Source organism: Colias philodice, chromosome 20 (genome assembly GCF_061535455.1).
Source record: "Colias philodice isolate Cphi_HAF_F1 chromosome 20, ilColPhil1 Martin Lab GWU primary, whole genome shotgun sequence".
Classification (NCBI taxonomy): domain Eukaryota; kingdom Metazoa; phylum Arthropoda; class Insecta; order Lepidoptera; family Pieridae; genus Colias; species Colias philodice.
The window spans coordinates 9,139,095-9,166,185 of NC_143105.1; the positions used below are offsets into that span (position 1 = coordinate 9,139,095).

The 27,091-nt window shown below is 32.7% G+C and overlaps 1 protein-coding gene across 2 annotated transcripts in view; it reads left to right on the forward strand.

Moving 5' to 3' along the window:
- The first annotated feature begins 6,869 nt into the window (after positions 1 to 6,869).
- Positions 6,870 to 27,091, forward strand: part of smash (smallish) — a 149,002-nt gene continuing 128,780 nt past the window's right edge. For both annotated transcript variants that reach the window (XM_089708041.1, XM_089708043.1), the window contains exon 1: positions 6,870 to 7,041. The gene's annotated coding sequence lies outside the window, so the exon portion shown is untranslated. The remainder of the gene's footprint in view (positions 7,042 to 27,091) is intronic.

Below are 27,091 nucleotides of genomic sequence, written 5' to 3' on the forward strand. Positions count from 1 at the left end.
AGCTATCCTTATCAAAAAGGATAGTTGCCCCTTTTTTTTCGAGGGATAGATGCCCTTAGGGGCCTCTTAGGGCATCTATCCCTCAATACATATGTACATGTTATTATCGATAATCACAAGTACTGTTTATATTTTTACCTGATTGCGTCAGAGGTTTTCTCTATATTAACCGATTTTACTCGTTTAATTTGCTTTTTTTGTTAGGTATACTTACTTATTAATGATCTGTCCTTATACTGATTGTAGGAGAACCACGCCACGAAATTACAAAAGAAAAGAAGGAGTGCGAGCGCAAGTATATTCTTGGACAACAGAACAACTATGTTAACATGACATTTGCTGGTTTATCATATTAATTTTATTAGATTTCGCGTTTATAGAGTATGTAAGGCATCTATCCCACTCTGCAGGCATCTATCCTCCTTAGTATTTTCATGGTGGGGCAACTATCCAACTAGGTAGGCATCTATCCTCAAAAAAGGTGTTCTACAAAAATATTTATTACACATTATCTATAAATGATAGGATAAAAAATATATATAGTAATTCAAAACAGATAATTAACCTAGCTATATTCATACAAAGTGTTCGTATAAGATTCATGTATTTAAAATTATGAGGCTATTTCAAAAAGTAGGGCATCTATCCCACTTTTACCCTATTACTTACTCAGTGGTTAGAATAATTGAACTCTTCTTTATAATAGGTATCTCCTTTCTTTATAAATCTTATTGTTTGTGTTATCAACATCACGTACAAAGGGGTAAATTCTATGGACAATCGGTTTGATTGTCTTAGTGGCAATGAAAAATGCGATTTCTTATTCATTATACATACCCGATGTTAGTGATGAATCCAGAATAGCTTGTATTATATTAATTATGCGTTATAGTTTTTAGTCTTTTTACTATGTACCTATATTCTAATCTTTATGATATCTTTTCTTATATCATAGGAAGAAAGAATTTGATATTTTCAAATACCATTTTTAAAACTTTTTTATTAAATTACTTATGTAAGCACCAGTTTCATTAATTATATGTACCTATATTAAAATATTTGCGTAAGTAATGTGAAATAAAAGAAGCTAGGTAATTCAAAATAAATGCATCAATTCATCCTACTCAGTTATTAGTAAAACTCCATATCAAGTAAAACTTTCTAAGATAATAAACACAAACTCAAAACCACCATCGAATAGGTACCTACCGCTCAAACAAAAACTTTTAAATTCATGTAGCCTACTGTTTATTAGGTATATAAACTAAAAGAAGCGTTATAATTAAGGTTAAGGTTATAATAAAAAAAAATGTGTGTGTGTACTAGTGTACACACGTAAGAAGTGAAACTTCTTTATGACCTTATTTTTCAAAAAAATAATTTACTATGCAACTTTACAGAAATACGTCAATCACGCGTGGTAGGGATAAAAACAAGATGGCGCGTAACGGAAAAATGTTACACTAAATTTTTTTCCAACCCCGATAAAGAAGTTTCACTTCAACAAAAAAAAAACGCTCTTGAAATGGATGACCGGTGAAAATCAAGAAAACTCCTTTACAAAGATAACCTACATAGTGTACTATCGCGCGTGTAAACAAAACTACATCTAAATATGTTAAAGTCACCTTATACGTTTGTTTGAGTCATCGGAGTCGTGAGAAAATTATTGATTACTTGGCCTATTTACAATTGAATGTCAGACTCATTTACGTGACTAGATGGGAATTTTATTTGCATTTACATATTTTATAAGTTTACTTGTTAGGCACGTAATTAAATGCATATGAGGTAATGTTAAGGGTAATGTTATAGGAAGGAAAATGTATAATGTGAATGAAATTTTCGTATGTTTTAGAATTTTCTTATTATACGTAATACGTGGTATTACTCATAAAAATTCTTAACTGAGCAGTATACAGTATAAGTTTATTAAGGCTTCAAAGTTTAAAAAGAGACCGTAGTGACATTTTAAAATAAAAATTAATTGACTGATCAAAACTGAACTCCATAACATATATATATACGTACTCTTAGAATTACCTTCAACAACAAACGTTCTTACAAACTTTCGCATAGGTATATTGTAATTAGTAGGATATTCGCAAGCGAAACAAATGAAAAAAAATGCTGATATATGTATGCACTATGCCAATATTGCACGCCTCATAAGCGAAGCGTTGAGGTGGGTACTACTGTCACTTCGCGCAAAACATCTGATTTTTCATACTTAAAATGTCTTTATGTATCATACATTGCACTTGTAAGATAATACATACACACACATATTAAGAAAATACACTATTTTTAACATTCATGATATTTTTGATGTCATTTTTGTTATTTAAACTAGTTTAAAAACAGTTTAAAAAAGTTCTGTCTTGGACGTCCGTGTGTCTGTATGTGCGGAGGATTTTCTTGTTAACACGATAGCGACCGAAATACTTTACTAATCGAGTCTTTTTTTTCTCTTACGCTTGAGTATGCTCAGGAATAGAACCCTTTCATTTTTCAGGCTCTGATTCGATGTGGTTTAATTGTTATTAAATAAACAAAAATAATTATTAATAAATAATTATTAAAAAAAAATTATGAGGCGTGCACTTTTGGATTTTCCAAATTATTTTTCTCTGCGTTCGAACAAAATGTGATCAATAAAACAGAAGCCAACCAAAATTAATACAATTAAATACCTCTTTTACCTATCAACGATCAATCAACGTTCAAAAGGCAACCCGTAGAAAAGCACAAAGAACTATATTCCCTCTATATCCCATATCCTTTGACAATTAAATTGCAAACTCAATAGAAATGTTATGCGGGGCCGTAAACAGGGGCATAAATCATTTAATACCACATACTGATACATGGGCGTAGCCACGGTGGGGCAGGGTGGGGCGCTTGCCCCACCCTGGCTCTGACCTGGAAGGTACCTAACCAAATCTAAAAAACTGAAATATCTAGGTACCGAACTTAATATCCGTTAAAAAATTCTCACTCGAAAGTTGTCAGTCGACACAAAAAGCTTGCGCTTCTATGTTGCATGATTTAAACCACCTTTGGTGACAGAAAAAGTAGTGTAGTACTATTACCGCATTTAATAAAGCTGTTTTTATTTAGCCAAATTCGCACTAAATTTCCCATCCAATTTCACTTTTGTTTTAGGTTAAGGGTCACTTACTGACCATAAAAGTACAAAAAGCTGACAGATCCAGGTGGAGCTTCGCTCGCAATTTAAAATAAAAGTTTTTGGCTGATATCTCGGAAACTATCTACTTTAAGGCAAAAAATATTTGAATTTTTTTTAAGATAGTAAAATTTTACTTTTTTCAAACGTTGTAAACTTTTTTGTAAAACTTTCCGTTTACGATTTATGGCCTATTTAATGAGCCGGTTAATCATATTTGGCAAGTAACTCTTTAAATATTGGATTAATCAATGAAATGCATATATCCATTTTTTAGGATTAGGTACTTTAGGTACGTTAGGTACTTTTTAGGATTAAAAACAAACGGGCAGACTGAAAATCAGCGCTGCTCAGGCGTTAAAGCCCGACAGCACGGCTGAGTCTGACCCGATTGCCATGTAACTACTTAGTGTATGTTTTTTTTAGTAATATAAATTATAGGTAGTTGTTAAGTGTGTAAATGTGGCAATAAATATTTTTTTTCTTTCTTTCTTTTCTTTTACTTTATTTGAAACTTTTTTTAATGCTTTTTGAGTTATTTAACGTTTAATGTTGGATTACCGGGCGAAAAATAGAAAATTTCAAGGTATGTATGTTTCGTATATATATGTATTTCGTAGAACTAAATAATATTGAGTAGTTATTTTATATTCGGATGCAAGAATAAAATAAAAGGAAATGAAAGGAAAATATTTAAAAAAATGTATTAAAAAAATTTCTATATAAGTAAAAAAAAATCAAAAATCCACTTGCATTGGAAATTTCTTCTTCGTTTTCATTACATCCGTAAAAAAAACTTTTGGCCTGTCACGTCACCCGCCGAGCGGCGGCATTTTTTACGTGCATTGAACGTACAACAAACAAAAGTTGTAGAGAATAAAGTTATCTAAAAACTACATACATGCATTTTATTGATTAATCCAATATTTTACGAGTTATTAACCAAAAAAGATAAACCGGTTCATTAAATAGTCCATAAACCGTAAGCAGTAAGTTTTACAAAAAAGTTAACAAAATATAAAAGATGCGAAATTTCATTTTCTACAAAAAAGTCTGTGTAACTTTTGCCCTAAAGTGGATAGTTTTCGAGAGATCGGTTAAAAACTATAAGATTGCGAGCAAAGCTCCACCTGTATCTATCAGCATTTTGTGTTTTTATGGTCAATAAGTGACCCTTAACCTAAAACAAAAATGAAATTGAATCGGAAGTGCGAGGTTAATTGCTTTATTTACTGTGTTATGTCTACCAATTTAAACTTAGAGCAATTCAGTTTAAAATGGTAGACATTATTAAATTAGATTAATGCTCTAAGATTTATTTTTCCATTTACATAGACATGTTTAGGATAAAAAGGAATCATATTATTGTACTAGCTTCCGCCCGCGACTCCGTCCGTGCGGAAAAATTAAGAAAAATTATGATTTTTTTTCTACGTATTTTTCCAGGATAAAAAGTATTCTATTTTATGCCCAGGATAATAAGGTATAATTATACCAAGTTTCATCGAAATCGAACCGTTAGTTTTCACGTGATGCCTGAACATACAGACGGACAAAATTTTTTTTAATCACATATTTGGGTTTGGTACCGATCCAGTAACGCCCCCTGCTATTTATTTTTTGAATATTTTCAATGTACAGAATTGACCCTTCTACAGATTTGTTATATGTATAGATTAGGGATGAAATTTGCAACATAAACGACTGTATCTTTTGTGTTGATTTATTAATTATTATTTCAGCTTGATACCGCCATGCGTTCTTGAAAAAAAGGTATTTTTGTCTGTCAACACCCTTTTCCTCAGGAACGCGTGGGAGGTATCAAGCTGAAATTTATATCGAATACTCAAGTCTACGGTCTCTTATAGCTGTGAAAAAATGAAAATCAAAAGATACAGCCGTTTTATGCTGCAAATTATCGCAAATTTCGACATTCGCAAGGGAATCAAAACCTACATCGTGAACACAGTCTTGAAATTTGGTTAAAAGCAATGTCTTATAGCACAGATAAAGGAAAAATTGCTAAAACATACATTTTACAGTTACAACATAATAAAAAGTAGGTTTGTTCGGAGCCCTCGGTGCGCGACTCTGACTCGCACTTGGCCGGTTTTTTTTTTGCCCCACCCTGTGCCCATGGCTAGCTACGCCCATGTACTGATAGTAAAATAGACAGCACAATCACCTGTACTTTGTCTGGAAATTAATGGATTTATATGGGTTTAGGACATTGAGGTATTATTACTAGAGAGGGCACCACGAACAAAATCTGTGCAATAAGCGCGGCCGCGGCGGCGCGGGGCGGCTATTGAATCAGACACTTTGTAGATATTCTGCCTCTTATTAGTCTTATTACTTATAAATTAAAACCAATCAATGTAACAAATAAATATTGTTTATCTTATTAAAAAAGTATGAATAAACTTATCAATTAAAACCAATCAATGTAACAAAAAAAATGAGTTTGAGACGATTGAATTAATAGTGTAGTAGCGATGTCCTCTCTAGTACGTAGTACATGTAACTCAATGGTTTAGGATATAGTATTAGAACTGGAAACGAGCTTTCCAATGTGTCCAGGAATCAAAACTGTAAAGATTGACATTATTGATACTTACAGTAATGTAAAATCAGGATTATGGAAATGGATGATTATTGATTCTAGAACTTTTTCTCCTTGAACATCAATTAGTGTCTAACATATTTTATTTCGATTATTTTTAACTACTGTCTTTAATTGTAAAAGCATATTTTTGTATCACTTTCATATATTATATTGTCCCACTTTAAACGGAGAGATTTAATTCAAACTTTGCATACTACTACAAGTTTTCTAGTTTTTTTTAAACTTTTAAGTAACCACCATCTGAACATTCGAGAAAAACCGCTAAAGAGATCTCTATAGTCTATGGTAAGTAAGATGGTAAGCACAGACATGTACTTAATATATGTCTGTGATGGTAAGTCATAAAAATGCCGTTTATTCATATTATAATAATACAGAATTGTATACAGTTATGCAATACTCTGATTCTTTGATTGAAGCAAATGTTTGGAAAGTAGGCCAAATTGATAATATTAATCTAATGGAATCAAACGTGATAAATGATTTGTTAAATAAACGGTCTATTAGTAGTGTCATAAGACAAAAGGTCTATGTATAAGAATAAACTATAGAGATGATCATTATTATCTATTTATTGTTGTTTTTGAAAATGTATTTGTAGTTAAATAAAACTTGAATTAAAATAAATACTCACATGTTTTATTTACTTAGGTACTCTACAGATTAATAAACTGGGGAAAATCCAAGAATATTCTACCTACGTAGGGTACCTGTATTACTGATTTTTGTGTACGAAATAGAAATAGGTAGGTATGTACAAACCAAAGTTGATTGTTTCCTAATGACATTCGAAGTTTAAAGTTATAAGTACCTAAACACAATATTAAAAATAAAATCTAGCACAAGCATAAACAAATATATACTTAAAATGCAAAAATAGATAAATATTATCATAATTTTATTTAAAAACAAAAACAGTGTACAGTACTTACATATCGGCCTCAAGATTTTTATTTCCAAGCCAAAGGTAGATATTCGATTTGGATTTTGAACGCAGCGAGCGGATCCCGAGATCTCTCGATTGCCGTGACGTTTGCCGCCCCCCGCAGCCGCAGTCCGCAGACCCCTTCAGTCCGTTGTGCACCGTCGCGTAGTACACACGTGTCGTTATTCGTCCTGCGCCCGAAATTACTACAGAACAGTGCACCAAGTGTGATCACAAAAAACCCCTGTGCTCAGTGAACCCAAGCTGTGTTATTGTGTACGACGCGTAAACACCAAACATTACGTGAGTACCGAAGCTATCTAACTGTACTTTCCATCTGCGGCGCTAAACTATGCTTAGGAGAGTATTCGCGGAAAAAAAACTTGTCTCGTATCATTGGCTATGGCTGGCTGTTTTGTGTGAAACGTAAGAACTAGGTCGATTACCTGTGTATTTTCTATTTCATCAATTATAAACACATTAATTCAAAACTTTAACAGTACATAAATGCACATCGCCGCTGCGTGAAGTTTGGATATAATGTCGAAATAACACCGTTAGAAATGGCTTGTATATTATACATCGTAAAAAGTAAGGCCAGGTAGATATTAAACACGTTGTACATTCGCCCATCTTGTATTAGTTAAATTATCTATAAATAGTAACGACTTTGTCTTCGGCGAACGGTTAGTTCGTTGAAAATAAATGTCAATTCTATATTGTCGATTTATTTGAACCAATAGACTAGAGCTGTTTAGAACGTGCAATATTTGTCCCTACCCACCTAACTAGGTATCTACAAAATATTATCTAGCTTTGGTCTACAGCTATAAATGGCACAGATTTGCGATTTGCTAATAGTTATCTGGTGTATGAATATGTTGCAAAGACGGATATTATTCTTAGATTGTATTGGAAGGCATTAAAGATAAGATTAAAACGTTAAGGCGCTACCCGGCAATTTCGACTATGTTCAACCTCTATAAAGTCTGGTACAACATAAAGCACAATACCGAAAAAAATATATAAAATAGGATGGTCTTTGATCTTTAATTGCTCGCGAGGATTTTTTTCCAAAGTTAATAGATTTATAGAAAAAAAATGTGCCGTGGTCATCGATTTTTCCGCAAATACTCTATAAACTTCGTAACCTGCTAACTTAGAGCTCTGAAAATTTTATGTTTAAGAAATTATCAGTTACACAACATTCCCTGACGAGGATTTTTTTTTTCACTGATTAGTATCTTTTTAAATACAAAATGCGAGGAAAAAAGAAGGTGCAGCGGGAGAGATTTGAGATCCGTCTAGTATGGTCAAGGTTATTAGCGCATGTTTAAGCCTTAAATTATCTATTCTGTTTAGTACTTACGATTCCGTGTCAATAACAATTTATAAAAACGCCTCAGCTCTGTGCTTTCACAAGATCTAAGGTATAGGTATTAACATTTTTTAAATATTTTTAGATGATCGATCATCAAAGAAAGTTATGTACATGGTAAATACCTACGAGTATTCTTCGAGTTGTTATAAATTATAATATGTACCTACAATAACTGGATCCCGCGGGCCGCGGCTTATCTCACGTGGTTCCAGAATTAAAAGTAGCCCTTTTGCTTATCTATCTCTGTACCAAATTTCATACAGATCCGATCAGCTTTTTTGTGTTAAAGATCAACATACCTACATTCATAAAAACTCGTGTTTATAATACCTAGGTAGGTACCTAGGTACTGGCCGTGCCGCGCGGTTTCACCCGCCGCGCTGTGTACCTATTTCTAATTTTCGCTCATGTGTTACCGTAAAGTTTCATCCAAATGCGTACCTACGTAGGTCCTATTTCGGGAAATAGAAATAAACATGGACATTGGACATACATACATCCATCCACCCAAAAATTTCGCAGTTATAATACCTATCTATAATACCTACCTAAGATTATGTACCACATCCCATGCTCTAGTAAGACATATTATGGACTATGACCCACACAGTTTCATCAGTAAGTACCTATTTCTTAAACAACCAGTTCTCACGTAATTTTATATTTAACAGTAAAATATGAACGTATTCATAAAGCGTGGCTTGATGTTGCAATTTCGCCAAGGATTCTGTTCAAATTATGCATTCTTCATTAATAAAAATATGTAGGTTATAGATAAGATCGCAGTTGGAGATTTGAATAGATAATAAATTCAATTTTAAGTTTACGGTAAAAGTTATTTAGTAACACGTTATTTTGGTAGTGTTAGCCGACTTGTTTAAATGTTGAGCAACGAACGAGCAGGTACGTCAGTCACTACTTTGGCTTTGGCACATAATACAGTAGCTAACGCTAGTTTTGGGTAAATATTATTTTATTGTACTAAATTATATTTTATAATTTGATTCGGTAAAAGTACTTAGTTGTATAAATGAGTTCCGAGAAAGAAATAAAAAGTTTAGAATAGGTAGGTATGCATAATGATAAGAATTTACAATCCCGAGTTATCAAAATCACCTTCTAATCAAAGTCTACCAACGAAAACTAAAAAGTAAACAACGTTTCAAACATTCTCATTTTTCATAACATTTCAGAAAATAACATTTGAAGAATAATTTTCTTTTTAAAATAAAATATATTATTATATCTTTTCTTTTAAATAGTGAACTGAGTACGCAATAGCTACAGCTGAATCATCAATAACTTTCCAACGATACGTGTAAGAATGTAATTATCTTTAATTAGTTTTAATTACCGTCGTGCATAATATCACTGAATCTCTATTTGTCAATTTCAACCTGCTGCTTATCAGAAATATATTTTATATAATATTGTGAAAATCATCATCAAATTCTCTTCTACTTAGATTCTTCTAAGTTTTACGCAATTTCGTTTTTTTTTTATTGAACATTTTTCTTCGATGTAGGGAAAGTCGTAACATGCGCTATATAGTTAGCTTATATATATAACATAAAATAAAGCCCCAGTATTTTCTTAGATTAGCTCATTCAAACTAACAATATAACCACCCATGTCATCACATCACGCAAAATCCCATCCAAAAACATCCAGCACATCCATAGCGTTGCACAACATTTTAACATTCCACAGATGAGCTATGCGCATGCGTGCAAGATAAATTGTATAATTAATATACTAACAACGAAAAGGCATTGTTTGCAAATGCACAAAGTACGTGTTCTGATGTTTGTTGTGTGTGATGCCATGGGAAATCACTAGTATGGGTGGTTTTTTAACAATACCTATGTCTGTAGGGAGCTGTTTATGGTTAACTAATATATCTTTTTTATTAAGTGTTTGATTTAAATCGTGTACTGTCTCTCTCACTTTTACGTATTTGCACTTACGATAACAATTAAATACTTCCGAATGAAATCACATTAAATATTTTAACAGATTTTATGAATGAGATATACCTGCCTACCTTATTCCTCTTTTGCATGCTAATTGCTAGGCCAAATCTGAACGGCTATCTTTATTCTCAACTATATTCTATGGCCTATGCTACTGTTATAGAATGAAAAGAGAAAAAGTTCGATTATATTCTTTGTAAGTACGAAGTGAGTTAAAAAAAACCGAACAAGGGTCCCGTTTTACCGTTTCGGTACGGAACCCTAATCCTGGATAAATTAAAAAAATAAACTTTGGTGTTTGAAAATATTATCTGTACCAAGAAACATAGACTTATTTAATTGTTTATCACTGGTTAACCTGGGACAAGCAGATGACTACCGAATATCATAGGGTAATACCTAGTACCTACGCAGTGGCGACCAGTTGCACAATAAAGATTATTTAATAAAAACCAAACTATTCGTGTCAAGCAGCAGTTTCTATTGATACCGCTTTTGTAATCCCACTATCTCGCCTTGACATGCAGTTAGAGTTATATTTTCGCAACAAATGCAAGTAAAACACTCGATATTAAGGGTTATCGACCATTTAACATTGGCCCGTATTGTGACGAAATATCATGTGTTCGCAAAACACGCGGTTTGATTGTTTGCGTAATATTTCAATTGATTGGTTTTATGGATAGCTGTGTGTAACGTTAATTTTGTATGAACGCTCTAATCGTTAAACCACTAATACTTAAAGTGATTAAGTAAACCTTTAATAATGAATCGTATTTCGATTTATTTTGAAGTATCAATTAAATCATTAATTTATTATTATTGCCTTTAGTAGAGCTTTGAATATCAATTAAACATCTTTTGTTTTAATGGTAAGGAGCAAGATTTTATAATTTTTCACTATAATTCACCAGGACTTCTTAGTTTTATGCTCACTTGAACTGCTGTTCCAAGAAGAAATTAAATTACAACAAACTATTTGATTCAGTTACCACGCGGACTAAACCTAGTTTTTATAAGAATTGCTGCTTAACAATGCTAAAATATAATTCAATTTACATTACCACGGCCACAGACTAAATCATTACAGTCACAGAGTAAATAATTATTGAACAATAAACAATAATTAGCGGGCAAGGTGAATGGAGCTATTTACGGCCAGGTAGTCAACAGTAGCCAGGTTAGTGTACCGACAACAAAACAGTACTGGGATCAATTTGTGAGTGTACCGTCAGCAAAACAGGACTAGGATAAGTAAAAGTTTATAAGCTTTTTGAATGTGTTAATCTTTAAATCTCTGTGGTACTTATGTGTACGATATTTACTATACTGTACTATGTTGTACTGTGGGTTGTACGTTAAAGTTTGTAAGGATTTAACTTTTATGTAAAATCTGCTGGGATATGGATGAAATTTCGCTTGAAGCAGCACATTGGCTAAAGTATCGTAGTTTTTACCCGTCTACCATACAAGTGAACTGTGCAGGATTGGCTTACCAATTTTAATTGACATTTAGTTTGTGGTTTAACATTGAACCCAGAAACTTATAGTTTATTCCGGATTATAAAATACAAGTACCTAATAGGTATATGTATTACTTTTCGTCAGCTTTTGAGATAAGAAATTTCTCTATCAATACTCTTACGTACTTATGTTCTTATGCTTTTGTACGTACCTACATAAACATATTTTCATAATATATACTTGCAAAGTATGTATACCAAAAGTTGATTTTAAACGCTGATTAATTTACTCTGTACGATGTACGACTCTAACCTTTTGACATTATAATTACTTGGCAATAATTACTGCTCTGTGACATTTACGTATCTGCTATGTTACTAGACTGTATTTTGACATACAGCCTTGTAAATTACGAAGTAAAGCCTACGGTTTATGCGTTTTGCCCGCTCTAGACTGAATTATGTATTTATTATTAGAGTATTGTGATGTTTCATTTGCGATTAAATGTTTAGTTATCTGGACGTTTCATACTAGGTACAGTTCTTATAACTATTTTAATTTTAGCCATTTCTTAAATTCCTAGATAACATCGGTAGCGAGGTCATCATCATCATCAGCCCATATACGTTCCCACTGCTGGGACACGGGCCTCCTATGAGGGTACAGGCCATAATCCACCACGCTGGCCAAGTGCGGGTTGGCGGATGACACATGTCGTCGAACTTTTTAATTCTTCTACATGTCGGTTTCCTCACGATGTTTTCCTTCACCGTTCGAGCAGTGGTGATGTTACAACATGCGCAGATAAATTGAAAAATCAATTTATTTCCTGCGCGCTCGCCTGGTCTCGAACCCCGGACTTATCGATTCGAAGTCCGAGGTCTCACCACTGAGCCACCACTGCTATCGGTAGCGAGGTGTTGTTTTTTTTTTAATTTTTGAAAATTGTATAATCCTATTTTACACTAAAACGATTGAATCGATTTTAATAATCTATAGTTGCATTTAAAAATTATTTGCCAATATATGAAAATATACTGCTTAACAACAAAGAAAAGATACGCCTATCTATTGTATTGAATGTCAGTAGCAGGTAGTTATTTAGTTTTTATTCCAACAAATAATGTCAATTTTTTGTGACCACTGCAAAGACCTTGGACCGATCTTGATACTTGAAAGGTATAATATTATCGATTGATTGTATAATGCCAAGACTGTTTATTTATTATGCATTTAATGTTGTTATCCGTTGAGTCTATATTTATATAAATGGTTTATTTAAATATAATTATTGTAATAAACCATTAAATTTGTTGTTAATTGATTGAATCGGCTTTAGTCATTATGAATGCATAAATCATGTTTTATATCCTTTATGTTGAATATAAATGCACATTTCTCGTTAAATAAAAATAAGGAAATGCTAATTACTAGGGATGTAACGATACCGATACAGATACCGATATATCGGCCGATATATCGGCAAGCCGATATATCGGTATCGCCGATAATAAATCAACCGATACCGATATTTTTTTATTAAATTCTTTCTTTTCTTTTATGTTTTTGCATTGTATTCATTCATATTGTTTTATTTCTGTTTCTGTAATAGTGTTAAGGAAGAGCGGAACCTCCTGACACAAGCATTTTATTTGCTTACTAGGAGTGTTCCAATCACAAATTTGTTTATGTAAAGGAAAGAAATAAATAATTTTGAATTTTTTTAATTTTTAACGTGATAAAGTTTTTAAAATCGTTTTAGTCGGGTGACATGTTCATAAACTTGTGTCACACCAAAACCTCACGAGCGCGATCGCAGGTATAACGAGAGAGAGACGGACCGATCTCCTGAGCGCTGCCACTGCATTATGTTATCACGTAAACATCTCGATCGTAAACCTACTTTACAAAAAAACAATTTTTTTGATATCAAATAATTCAAAAACCCGCGCCCAATGAACGATGCGGGAGGCCGCCCGCGCGTGCGCACTTTGTTTTCTGAAAAAACTCTACCAATAGTAAACTTTTATTAGGTACTGATTGTATGTGTATTACATACTTAAAGTTTACAAACTCAAACTTAGAGCGTATACGCACTATGCGGGTAGCCGCATTGCGGGTAGCCGTCCGGCTGACCGCAAGCACAATTATGTACGTAATATTCATTTCTATGCGCACTGTGCGGTCTGCGGTAGCCGCATCGCAGTGCGCATAGAAATGAATATTACGTACATAATTGTGCTTGCGGTCAGCCGGACGGCTACCCGCATAGTGCGTATACGCTCTTAAACTCAAACATTTATTCATTCAATTAGACTTCTTATAGAAGCACTTTTGAAACGTCATTACATATTTTAAAATTTACCACCGATTCGGAAAGCAGTATCTACGGAGAAGAACCGGCAAGAAACTCCATAGTTGCTCTTTTAAATCATGTCAGTTTTACAATTTTACAAAATACATATGTAACGTCATAATATATTATAATAACATGCCAAAGAACTGTCCTGTGGTTTTTTCGCGACAACCCCCCATGGGTTTTTATCGTCCATATATTCCTGAATACTGAAGTACGCTCTCTGAACTAGTACATTTTTTATATAAGTTTTAAATTTAGAACTACTAAACTCTTTAATATTATGAGGAATTCTATTGTTAAAGCGTATACCTTGACCCATAAATGAATTTTTAACTTTAGCTAATCGGAAAAATGGCATTTCAATTCTATTTCTGTTCCTTGTGCCATAATAGTGTCTATCTCCTACTCTTGTGTGTAAGTCGGCGTTTAACTGACTTCGTAAAATAATAATACTAAAATAAATGGTTTTGTTGTTTTTTGATTTGGCATTTTTATTTAAAAGAATACGATTAACAGTTGTCTCTGTTAAATGTTGGTAACTTTTTATGCATAATTCACTATTTATTTTTCTACCAAGCCATCGATATCGGTATCGGTATCGGTATCGCCGATACATTACTACAAATATCGGTATCGGTATCGTATCGGCAAAATCATGTATCGTTACATCCCTACTAATTACTATTTTTATAAGAGCGACTAGCTGCAGGATATAGACTATGCTCGGTTATGTTGTAATCTATGTGCTATTCTATCTAATCTATCTCAACACCAAATTCCATCATGAACCGTTCAGCCAGTATGATGTGATAGAGTAATCAATCATACAAGAATGATGTGGTGTGAATAAGTAAATGAAATATACTTTATAAATTCGACAACTGATATTTTTTTTAGTTAATGTGTAAGTAATTTTTTTTGCACTTCATATTAATATAATTTTATATTATGTTTATCGCAAAATATTTGTCAAACAGCATCGAACCTCACCTCGTATAGGCCTCGTATTAGGCCTCTAACCACTGCACTGGGTCGATGGCAAAGCATAAATAAAGGTCGTAAATAATTTATGACCCGCCACGGATCGCAATGTTTATGAGTCATATATTTATTGGCATATACTCTACAATTAATGTCATTTGTTTACTTTGAGGGAAGTTGTTTATATGATTTGCGTATGTATGTATATCCTGGATGATCTTTTGGCTGATAAGGAGGGTGTTTTTTTAATTGCAATGCAAATAAGATTAAGTAAATGTATGACCGTTGGTAGTATTGTACATAATAAACGGATGGGTCGATTGTGGTGAATGTTTTAAATGTAAATTCTTATATTTTGTTGTAGTTCTTAAGTTTAGTGGAAAAAGCAGTTGTTTAATTATTCAGCTTTTCGTGATTTTGAATGCTAACTGCATGTTACCTTATTTTGAACACGCTTATCCAATCTCTAACAAGTAGATATTTGTTAAATGTGATGTAGAAGTATGCGAATTATTAATAAAATCGTTTTACCTCGTGCTGAATTCTTAAAGACATTATACAATGAACATTATCACTACCCTTTGTCTCCTGACATTTCCTTCTGTTACTGGTGTTACAAAAAACCATGTAAATATATGTTAATTGTGGCATTTCGGAGAAAGCTTGCCTGTTCGATAAATCACGACTATGTGTTTTGTGAAATTCTCGTTTACCTTTGGTTATGTACGATGTAAAGTTATGAAATGTATGTAAATGTTGGTTTTGCACTGCTGGAATATGTGATCACATTGCAATTGGTACATAAGTAATGGTAAATTGAAAATTAGATTCAGAAGTAGATACTTACCTCTGCGGTTGAGCCGTCGAATTTGCGGAATTTCTTCATTTTTCTTACCATATTTTATTAAAGAAAATATCCTCTGGACAAATTTGCATAATGATTTGTTTCGATATTTAGTTTAAGACAGACAAACATGTTGGTAATGCTAATGTTGTTCATTGCCTTTTTTTCAACTGAAATATTTTTTAAGTTTGACCATGAAGGTATTGCGATTTAACGCTTTCATTCGAGCGAAACCGTAAGCAGGAAGCTAGTTTATCTGAATTCAAAGTTAAAGCAAAAACTAAAATGATCTCTTAAATTGTAATTATAACAAACCATGTAATTATAGTAGAAAATGTGAAAACGCAAAATATGCGTAGTTGTAAACTTTGAGATAGTTTATTGTATTAATATCCAAATACCCTCAATAACAGGAAATAGGCCGCTCTATACATATTTATAACGCTTAGCCACTGACCTACAATTAGAACTAATAACCCAAACAGAATTTATGGATCAATAGACGAGAAAGCTAAATGGAGGCATAAATTTAGTATTTGCTCCAGTCTAGCTTATCTGCTGATAACAATACGGTATAACAAATTAGGTTATGTCTATCGATAGTAGGCCTACATCGGGATATTTATGATAGAATGGACAAGCTTAGAAATGACTGATTTCGATTTAATGAGTTTTAATAGAAAGGAGTTTTCGATAAATGCTCAATGTGTAATGGATTGGTCGTTTATTTGCTTAAAAGTTAAAAGCAAACTTCCAGACTTTTCTAATTGAGATCAGAGGCTAAAAACACTGTCTATAGGTACTGAACATTGATAGTATTTGAAATTATCAGTTGTTAATGTTATAAATACTTGTTTCCCAGTATTAAATATCTTATATCTAATATAAACCATTTCCTTTACATTTAAACTTATTTCGCAAGTCACCTATTACGGTCTGTTAATTTCTATCCGGCATATCGATAGCTATGTTTATTTCCTCTTAGAATATCTGAGAAACTATAAAATTACTAACTTAAATATCCCTTCACACTTTGTCTTCAAGATGTGTTTTTCGAATTTTATTCACTCACCATTCTCAGAGATTAATCTAGCCCTAATAGAATGAATTCACTTATTAGGACAATGAAATCATATAAAAATTTTTGATGAAACTTAAGTTTTGTTGTCAAAAATCTTTCTCAATGTATGGAATATCGTTTGTTATCATGCACCGTCTTATCAATATAAAAAATAACACAATTCATAAATTATTCGAGAATTTTTATGTTTAGTTATTTAATGCGATTTTGGCTTGAAGACTTAAAAAACAAACGAAAAGCCTTGATTTATTATATCAGTAAGACTTGAAATATGCATTGTAATCATTCACTGATAATATCCTCTGTAACAGTATAAGGTTGGCTATAGACTTTTACACATAAAAACCTTTATTTTTTATGTTTAAGGATTCTTATGCTTTGTAAGGAGAGAAAGATCGCCCTTCGCGCTTTTTTTCTGCATAATATCTTAAAAATATCTTCTGTTAAAAGAAATAAAGTGCTTGATAGATTGGAAAACTTAGAGTTCAAGATTTGATAAAAAGGCTCTTCTGCATCTTAATTTTTAGAACAACACATCACAACGTCGAATACAATTTGATCACGTTCGTTTAAACTTCAGTCGCACAGAGCTTCTAGTTCACAACACTAAGCCAAGTAGGTAATGACGATGATTATTGAAGATGTCATATGTCATCGAATTACCAGGAAATATGAACCGTGCCATCGCAATGTCCACAACCAGCCTAACACATACAAATCGTAAGATTTCAAACCAAATGAAATAAGTTGTAGGCGTTACCTTGACACAAGTTACTGGATCTTATCTTGAAAATTAATTTAAACCTTGATCGGAACACAATCTCCTTATATTGAATTTAATAAATATGATTTATGCTGACGAATATAACGGTTATTTTTAACAGGATTTATGTATCATGCTTGTTTGTAATTGAATATTGTTTGAAGTTCAAAGATACGAGAGTTAGGTCAGGTAAGGTCTTATTTCCTTGTTTCGCTTTGGGATGAGTACCTACTGTAAATAATGAGTTCTTCGGAAAGTGAAGTTTGTGATTATTATAGAATTGTATTGGAGTGCAGAGATTGCTCAGTAGGATTCAGCGAAGAATCACCTCAAAAATAATTAATACAGTAAAGAAAATAAACACACATGTTTGGTTTCAGTCAATCATCTGCTTCAGACACCATTGTACTAAACCTTTTGCTTGTTATTATTTGCCTAAAACAATAATATGGATTTCATCTACCTTAGAGATTACAAAGATCCAGCTCTCTTTGAGTTAAATAACATCTATAGCTTACATAAGGTTGTCTCATCCATGTCATTGATCGATATAAAAACTGCATTGAATAAGTTCATACCATCGGCAATTTCATGATTACCTGACATAGATTCTAGCTGAAGACGAAAGTTGCAATCCGTTGCACTATTATAGCCTTTATGATGATTGGAATACGGTGTATTATGTGATGGGGATGCAACAATGCAATGTCGAGTTACGTAAGTCATTGTTAGCGGTTCACAAGTATTGTGTGAATATTGCTTCGTTTTTCTGTTTTGGAATGTGAGAAAAAATTAAATTGGATAGTGGGGGTTGGTTGTACGTGTGTATCTTGCTTGTGTGTGATTTGAGTGATGACTGCAATTTGAAAATCTGCGTTTTAAAATAATAATTTAAGATGCATTGAAATATTCATAGAAATGTGGCTAGATTGAGCAATTTATTTCCTTAATTTTTTGTTATTGCATGTAACGTCTAAAGATAAAGCTGATTACATTTGTAAATAAGGTGCTTGTTTGTATTAGTAAGTTATATCTTAAATAAAATAAGGTTAAATTTACTTTAATTAATTTTAAATTAAAATGTTGCAATTGGGTTCGCTTCTACTGAGAAGAATCGACTAGAATCTCGATAGTTACTCTTTTTATACTACAATGTATTTTGAAACATACAACTTTTCCATTATCAGAAAGATCGCAAAAGCAGAGATAGTAAGCAAGGTATAAATATCAGCAGATGCTTATCAAGAGCTTTATCTGGCTTTCTTCGTGTGAAAATGGATACTTGGTCATCATTAGTATTGGATGGTTCTGTATTGCAATAATTGACGGTAAGCAACGATTTCTCCGGAATAAAAGTTTTCGGATAAGCTTGCTTTTGTGTTTGTGATGCACAAAATAGAAGACACAAATATTTTTTTTATAGTTAATTTTGTGTAATGCTTATGCGTAATCCATACTAATATTATAAATGCGAAAGTAACTCTGTCTGTCTGTCTGTTACTCAATCACGCCTAAACTACTGAACCAATTTGCATGAAATTTGGTATGGAGATATTTTGATACCCGAGAAAGGACATAGGCTACCTTTTATTGCGAAATATGTACCACGGGCGAAGCCGGGGCGGGCCACTAGTAGTAGATATATATGTACTTTATTAGTTACCTTAACATAAAGCTAATAATAGATTTTGAATTTACTTGAACTTGTCTGTTGTATGTGTGCTGTCATGCTTTGTATCTATTATAAAAATGTTTATAAAATAAGTTATCTTTGGTTAGTCACCTAATTAGCTGATCAAAATTTGATACTAAGATATCTGTTAGAAAATTCAACACTCAGTCGTTCTTTACTTATAAAATATTGCAATTCAAAAAATGAAAGATAAATCTCCAAAGTGTTTATCTCGATGTATGTCGGCGTTCATTTAACGGGTTATCGCTCTTTAATTTTATGGGGTTTATAAAGGATGTAATTTGTCAGTAATTTTGTATGCGTTCCGTCGTTCTTACTCAGGAAATTCCACGGGACATTAGAATATTCCGTCTTAATTATCATTTTTTATATGAATAGTATTTTTAATGTAATAGCAGGAGCTGTTAAACTGTTTAATAATATTTGATTATAATAAGTGATGATGGAAACACAGACTGCAGTTTACTTTTTAATCTGTATTATGGTAAATATACGGATTAAAAAGTAAACTGCAGTCTTACCTAGCCTTATAATCCTTATAATATACGATATGATTAATATCTTTCTTTTAGGTAAAGTAAGTATAATTTTTATTTATGTGTAATAATCAAGAGCTGTTGTAAAGTTATTAAAACCGACCGATTATATAGATGAATCAAGTCATTTTCCATAATTACTCAATACAACTTAGGCTAAATTCCAAAATTCTATTTGAATTAATATTTGATGGTTCAATGTATCGCTTCTCTATCCGTAAGAACAGACATCTAAAGAAGAATCTAGAACACAGATGATGAATGCGAGTTGCTGACGTCACATAATTGTCACCATGACTGGCACACGGTAATTACCAGCAGTTATTACCATAGCATCTTTGTTATATCATACGGATGAACAATCCGGATTATCCTTAGAATGTTGGAATCCAGTTATGGAATAGTAGAACGATTTTTTAGAGTGATGCATGTTTCTTGAAATTTCATCATCATTTATCTTATTCATCACCATTTATTTCCATCCATATCGTGATTACAACAGCCTATAATAACTTTTATCATAGTATTTTGCGCGTGCTTCAAAACTTATCCAAATAGCTACAGTATTTCTCGTGATACATAACAAACAAACGAATTTCTTCCTGTTTAAAAAATAATACAGACAATAGAATATTCCAAAGCTTACTTCTGATATAAATAATTTTTAAACCCTGTTTCACCTTTCCTTAGATTGTCCCTTCAGCTTCCAGATTTGGTTTCGATCCTTTTAAACATTTAATTCGACACACAATGACAAACTTAATATTTGTATAGATACAAGTCTATATCTCACATTTCGATAAACAGGCCGGCATGCAAGCAAATTGTACAATTAAATCCATTATGCACCCACGGAGCAAATATAAGATCACACCCACCCCTTCCGTTGGGTTCAGATAAACCGATAGGAAATGCGATTTACTTGAAGTAATCACGTAAGGGAATTAAAATGGTATAGTCAATAGTATCTAATGGTCTAATCAAGAGTAAAATATAGTCGAAATGAAATACGTACATGTTATGAAATATGCCTAAAATCGACCTATAATATTTTTAACATACTTTGCCATAATATTTGGCCAATTGATAGATTATTTTAGAAAAATGTTAGTACCTACCTAAGTGAATATCTATTAGTAACATCAGTAATGTGTAATACAAGAAGCTGTAGGTACAGTCCAAAAAAGGTTTTCAACGCTTATACTTGGTACGCAATTTAGTTCAAATCTGTTCAGCCGGTAAACCGTGAAAGAGACAAACAAACAAAAACACCTACAAGTTCTTGTTTTTATATGTGTTCTTATAATTAATAGAGTGAATAATGTCCAAGTTAATTATATTTTATTACATTAAACTTAAAAAGTACGTCTAGAATTTATGTTTTTATAACTTTTTGTTTAAGAATGCCATTTAAATGCGTTTAATTATACTTTATCGTCAACTTTGACGTTTTTGCTAAAGGGCATATTGTAATAGCATTCTTCCTTGAAGTGATTTACGTTATTCTTGTTATTGCCACTTTGTTTCTTTATATTAATACGTATCATGTTTCAGTTCAAAGACAATGTCATCAAGTTATATTTAAAACATGTTTTAAATTAAAAAGAAGTAAACAACAGTAATGTCTAGAAGTTAATTAAATAACGATTAAAAGAGAACGAATAAAATGGATTTAAAACGCGATATTTTATGCTTACTAGTTATAATATAACAACTGATATCACGCGGCTTCGCTTATTATGATAGATGAGCTTAGGTATGTGCTCACTATATGTCGGTGCAAATCATCATCTAGATACCTACATTTAAAATCTCAACACACTCTTTACCATGTAAAAGTCGTGGACTAGCTCTGTTCGGGCATTACCAACAGTACCCTGAACGAACAGCAATAAAATTAAAAATATAGCTTCACTGGTAATTAATAATATCTACATACATAATTATTCCACACAAATTATGAAAATCACTGTTCTTTTACATTGTCTTACAGTTTTATTTATTTATAGTTTCAAATTTCACATGATTTATTGTTCCGGAAGATTCCATACATGTGTATGCACATACAAACATCATCTGTTGCTCTGGCGTCACTCAGGTGGGCATCTATTATTAGCCGATACATTCCTGAACGAGTTATGCATCCTGTTGTTTCACTTCAGCACGTGGTACTGGCTTCTGTATGGAAAAATAAATAATATGTAGAGGTTAAGGAACTTTGCGCGCGGTCAGATTGTGGATGGGTGACCGGGTGGCTGTGAAGGGGACGAATTCGTTTGTTAGATTTCGACTTCTGATGCGCGGGATTTGTGTTTAATTGTTGTATCTTCTTATATCTTATATATAAAATTCTCGTGTCACAATGTTAGTCTGCATACTCCTCCGAAACGGGTGGACCGATTCTCATGAAATTTTCTGTGTATATCGGGTAAGTCTGAGAATCGGCCAACATCTATTTTTCATATGTACCACGGGCGAAGCCGGGGCGGACCGCTAGTCTTATATATAAAATTCTCGTGTCACAATGTTAGTCTGCATACTCCTCCGAAACGGGTGGACCGATTCTCATGATAGGCCAGTGGAAATTAACATTAAATTCGCAAAGCACGATGTAGATTTGAATTTTTGGTATGTTGTTTGGATCAGTTAGGGTGATGTAAATCCCAATTTGCAACTTCGAAAAAGTTGTGCTCGCTGCGCACCACGTGATAAGCTGCGAAAATTTTGGACTTTTTTCACTTTTTGCTCTAAAAGTCATAAACTATGCGTTTCCGACAAGTATGATTCAGTACATAAATTAAGGTTATTAAATTTGCAACAATTTAAGCCTAACCGCAGCTCTCTAAACCTTATAACGACTAAACTGTGGCCATTCGAAGATGGTTCATTTTTCCCGAAATATTGAAATTTTTAGTTTTGCTCCCGTTTGAAGCAAAATATTGGCAAAAACCGCTCGTTCTATGAGAAGTTCGTATAATAAAGTTGTAGTGCATTTAACTTTCTTTCATAAGAGCATAGAACAAAGTCTGTGAGACAAATAGTTCACTCACAATATCTGAAAAACAAAAAGAAGGTAGACATAGATTTTTAAAGAATTGAAACTGAGGGCATATAAAATCATAAAAAGGATAATACTTTTTCATTTGCAGGATAGGTAATTAACAAAATTAAATTTTCTACAACTTTATTTTATGACCTTCTCATAGAACGAGCGGTTTTGCCAATATTTTGGTTCAAACGGGAGCAAAACTAAAAATTTGAAAATTTCGGGAAAAACTGACTATCTTTGAAAGGCCACAGCTTAGTTGTTATAAGGTTTAGAGAGCTGCGGTTAGGCTTAAATTGTGGCAAATTTAATTATCTTTGTAATTTTGTTAATTACCTATCCTGCAAATGAAAAAGTATTATCCTTTTTATGATTTTATATGCCCTCAGTTTCAATTCTTTAAAAATCTATTTCTACCTTCTTTTTGTTTTTCAGATATTGTGAGTGAACTATTTGTCTCACAGACTTTGTTCTATGCTCTAATGAAAGAAAATTAAATGCACTACAACTTTATTATACGACTTTCTCATAGAACGAGCGGTTTTTGCCAATATTTTGGTTCAAACGGGAGCAAAACTAAAAATTTCAATATTTCCGGAAAAATGAACCATCTTCGAATGGCCACAGTTTAGTCGTTATAAGGTTTAGAGAGCTGCGGTTAGGCTTAAATTGTTGCAAATTTAATAACCTTAATTTATGTACTGAATCATACTTGTCGGAAACGCATAGTTTATGACTTTTAGAGCAAAAAGTGAAAAAAGTCCAAAATTTTCGCAGTTTATCACGTGGTGCGCAGCGAGCACAACTTTTTCGAAGTTGCAAATTGGGATTTACATCACCCTAACTGATCCAAACAACATACCAAAAATTCAAATCTACATCGTGCTTTGCGAATTTAGGGTTTTTTAGTGTCGATTTCTACTGGCCTATGAAATTTTCTGTGCATATCGGGTAAGTCTGAGAATCGGCCAACATCTATTTTTCATATGTACCACGGGCGAAGCCGGGGCGGACCGCTAGTCTTCTTATATATAAAATTCTCGTGTCACAATGTTAGTCTGCATACTCCTCCGAAACGGGTGGACCGATTCTCATGAAATTTTCTGTGCATATCGGGTAAGTCTGAGAATCGGCCAACATCTATTTTTCATATGTACCACGGGCGAAGCCGGGGCGGACCGATAGTACTATTATAATTAAATGCTTTAGAAATAAGTTTAATTGTAACCTGCACAAACTTTTTAGTTTTGAGTAGGAAGAAGTTACGTAGCTACTTTAGTTGAGACGTGAGAGACGCGATCCTACTCCTGTTTAAGACCATGGGAGATATAATTCTGTATGCGTCGTCAAAAATTATCCAACTCGATCAAGCAGTTCTGAGACAAGTAAACACATACTTACCGACAACTTTCGCATATATTTATAAAAGTTAAACAATAATATTTTATTCATTACGCATACGATTCCAAACATAATTCACTCTACACAACCAAACACAAATTATTTACCACTTTATACAATTACGTGTAATTTATTGTATTAAAAAGGGGAAATATCTATCGTATTGCTAATTTAAAGTTCATGGTCAGAGATGACAGATCAGGGTGAGTAAGTCGGAAGATGTTCAGTAATTGTTTGAATATCTATACTCATATTATAAAGCTGAAGAGTTTGTTTGTTTGTTTGAACGCGCTAATCTCAAGAACTACGGGTCCGATTTGAAAAATTCCTTCGGTGTTGGATAGTCCATTTATCGAAAGTTAAATATCATAATGCTAAGAGCAACAGAAGCGGAGCCACGCGGGAAAACCGCGAAGCGCAGCTAGAGTAATATATTTATAATAATAAAATATATTTATTACGTTTCTTACCTGTATTACGTAGTATATAGGTAGAGTACCTAAAGCCTGTGTGTGTTCGTGTGTGATGTTGGAATTCATTTTATTTGGTGGATATTGTCTTTGGAATCTCTTTATGTTATAGGTATTATCACGAATTTATAATAGTTAACTATATTACTTAGGGTTGTGAATAAGAACTTTCAGAAATTGTAAGATTGAACACCAGAACAATTAAAAATCTGGCTTTTGGGGATGCAAACATTTTACATGTTCTTGGATTAAATTTACCAAATTGTTATTTCACTCATAAAATATCTGGTTCATTTTTCTTTTACGTAGAAAATGTGGTTTCACCTAGGCTAAACGTCTAGACTGCCGACATTGAATAATAACGAGATTAATTAAATATCACTAACCATATACAAAGCAGGTCAGAATTCCATGAATATCATTCTAATAGTTATTCCATATTTATGACATAATATTATTTTAATTGTATTGTCTAATGCTTGGGCGCGGCTCGAGGATCGAGTGAGAGGCAATCGTCAAGGTCATGTTATATGATCGAAGTAAATACTAATAGGGTCACTATCTTATGAATAAATATTATTTTTAAGTAAATATGGCAAAAATTACTGGCGGATACGTTGTGAAAACCAAAGTGATTCTTGTCATTTTGTTGTATTTTATTTAATTTATTTTAACGGCAGGAAAGCGTGAAGTTATTATGCTCATCTTAAATTTACATTTTCTTTTTGCAAATCTGCATTTTTTATGCTTACTGTAGTTTATGAAATCAAGATTGTTTTTGTTTAAGTTAAAGATCATTAAAAATTGTGATGTGTGGCAAGTGGCAACCCTAATGGATACTTATTTGTGAGTTTGAGTTATTATGACTTGTGAATTCCAATACTAATTGTTCGCTTATTGTTGTCTTATTTATATTAAAATAACTTTGAAACAATAGGTTAGTTGTTTTGTTTAAATTGCATGGTGTATGTTGGTGGTTAGAGTTATAGATAGAAACAAATACTGGTAAATGAATATTAGTTGGATTTTTTTGTCCAATCCTACGCAATATTAAAAGAATAATGTTTTCTGCTTATTTTGATAACGCTTTATGTGGAACTAAGTGTAAATTATACACAAAAATAAATATAACCTCAAAAGACTCTTAACACAGAGACTGAAGACGTTACACGTTTCGCGCTTTTAACATAAAACAAAGCATAAAAGATTTTCTTCAACAAATTATTTTCTTTATGTTTGTATGTACTTATACATAACCTAGATAAATATTTCATACCATATCAGTGAAACAAATGTTTCTTTCAAAACCCCGAAATAAACAAAACGCACGTAACTGCAATGAGTGGACCACGCAAAAATAGTCCGCGTCCGATGAATCAACGTTCCAATAATTATATTTGTAACTAGCTGCGCTCTGCGGTTTCACCCGTGTGGCTACGCTCCTGTTGGTTTTAGCGTGATGATATAATATAGCTTATAGCCTTCCTCGATGAATGGGCTAGCTAACACCGAAAGAATTCTTCAAATCAAAAGAGTGGTTCCTGAGATTAGTGCGTTCAAACAAACTCTTCAGCTTTATAATATTAGTATAGATGTGTTTGTATGTGTGTCGTGTGTATCGTGTGATACTAGTAATGCGATACTTTCACACGTTCATTGATAAATACGGAATATTAATGGTATTTGTTTAACGTTTTTGTAATCAAGTGTTCCATTGCTTATAATATATCAGGGGCTTTTTCTGAAAAATTTGTATTCTATGACATAATTTTTGGAGGAGAGAACTCACACATGGTCAAAAATTTTCTAAAAACTCTGCCTCAGCAGACTTTTCTTACAAGCGTGTGCAAAATACTTTGAACAATTCTGCCACGTACATAAACTGATTTTTTTTTTGTTTTGTGTATAATTTAAAGTTGGTACATAGTTTAAAGACAGTATGGTCTTACATACATACTTACATAGGAAATAAGTAATAACTCTATGCAATGCCGCTCGGACATGTTTTGACCTTTTAATAGGCGATTGTATGTCTAATTGTTTATACCTTAATGTATTACTTACATGTGTAATATTCCCATAACAAGTGCTGTTTCCAAGGGTTTCATATTTAATCGTATAATTAATCTTTTCATATCTCCATTTATGACTGTACAATAAAGATTCTCTGTCAGTCTAGTTCATGGGAGAATAAGTCAAATATAATTCAATCATTATAAGTAGTGAAAACATTAAGCTGTTTGATTATCAGTATGTAGGTACGGTTCGATTAGGTGCGAGTGCATGTACATTAAAATGAAATATAGTTCCCACTTGTACACTAATAACAAACAACCATTTACACATTTGATTTCTTTTTAA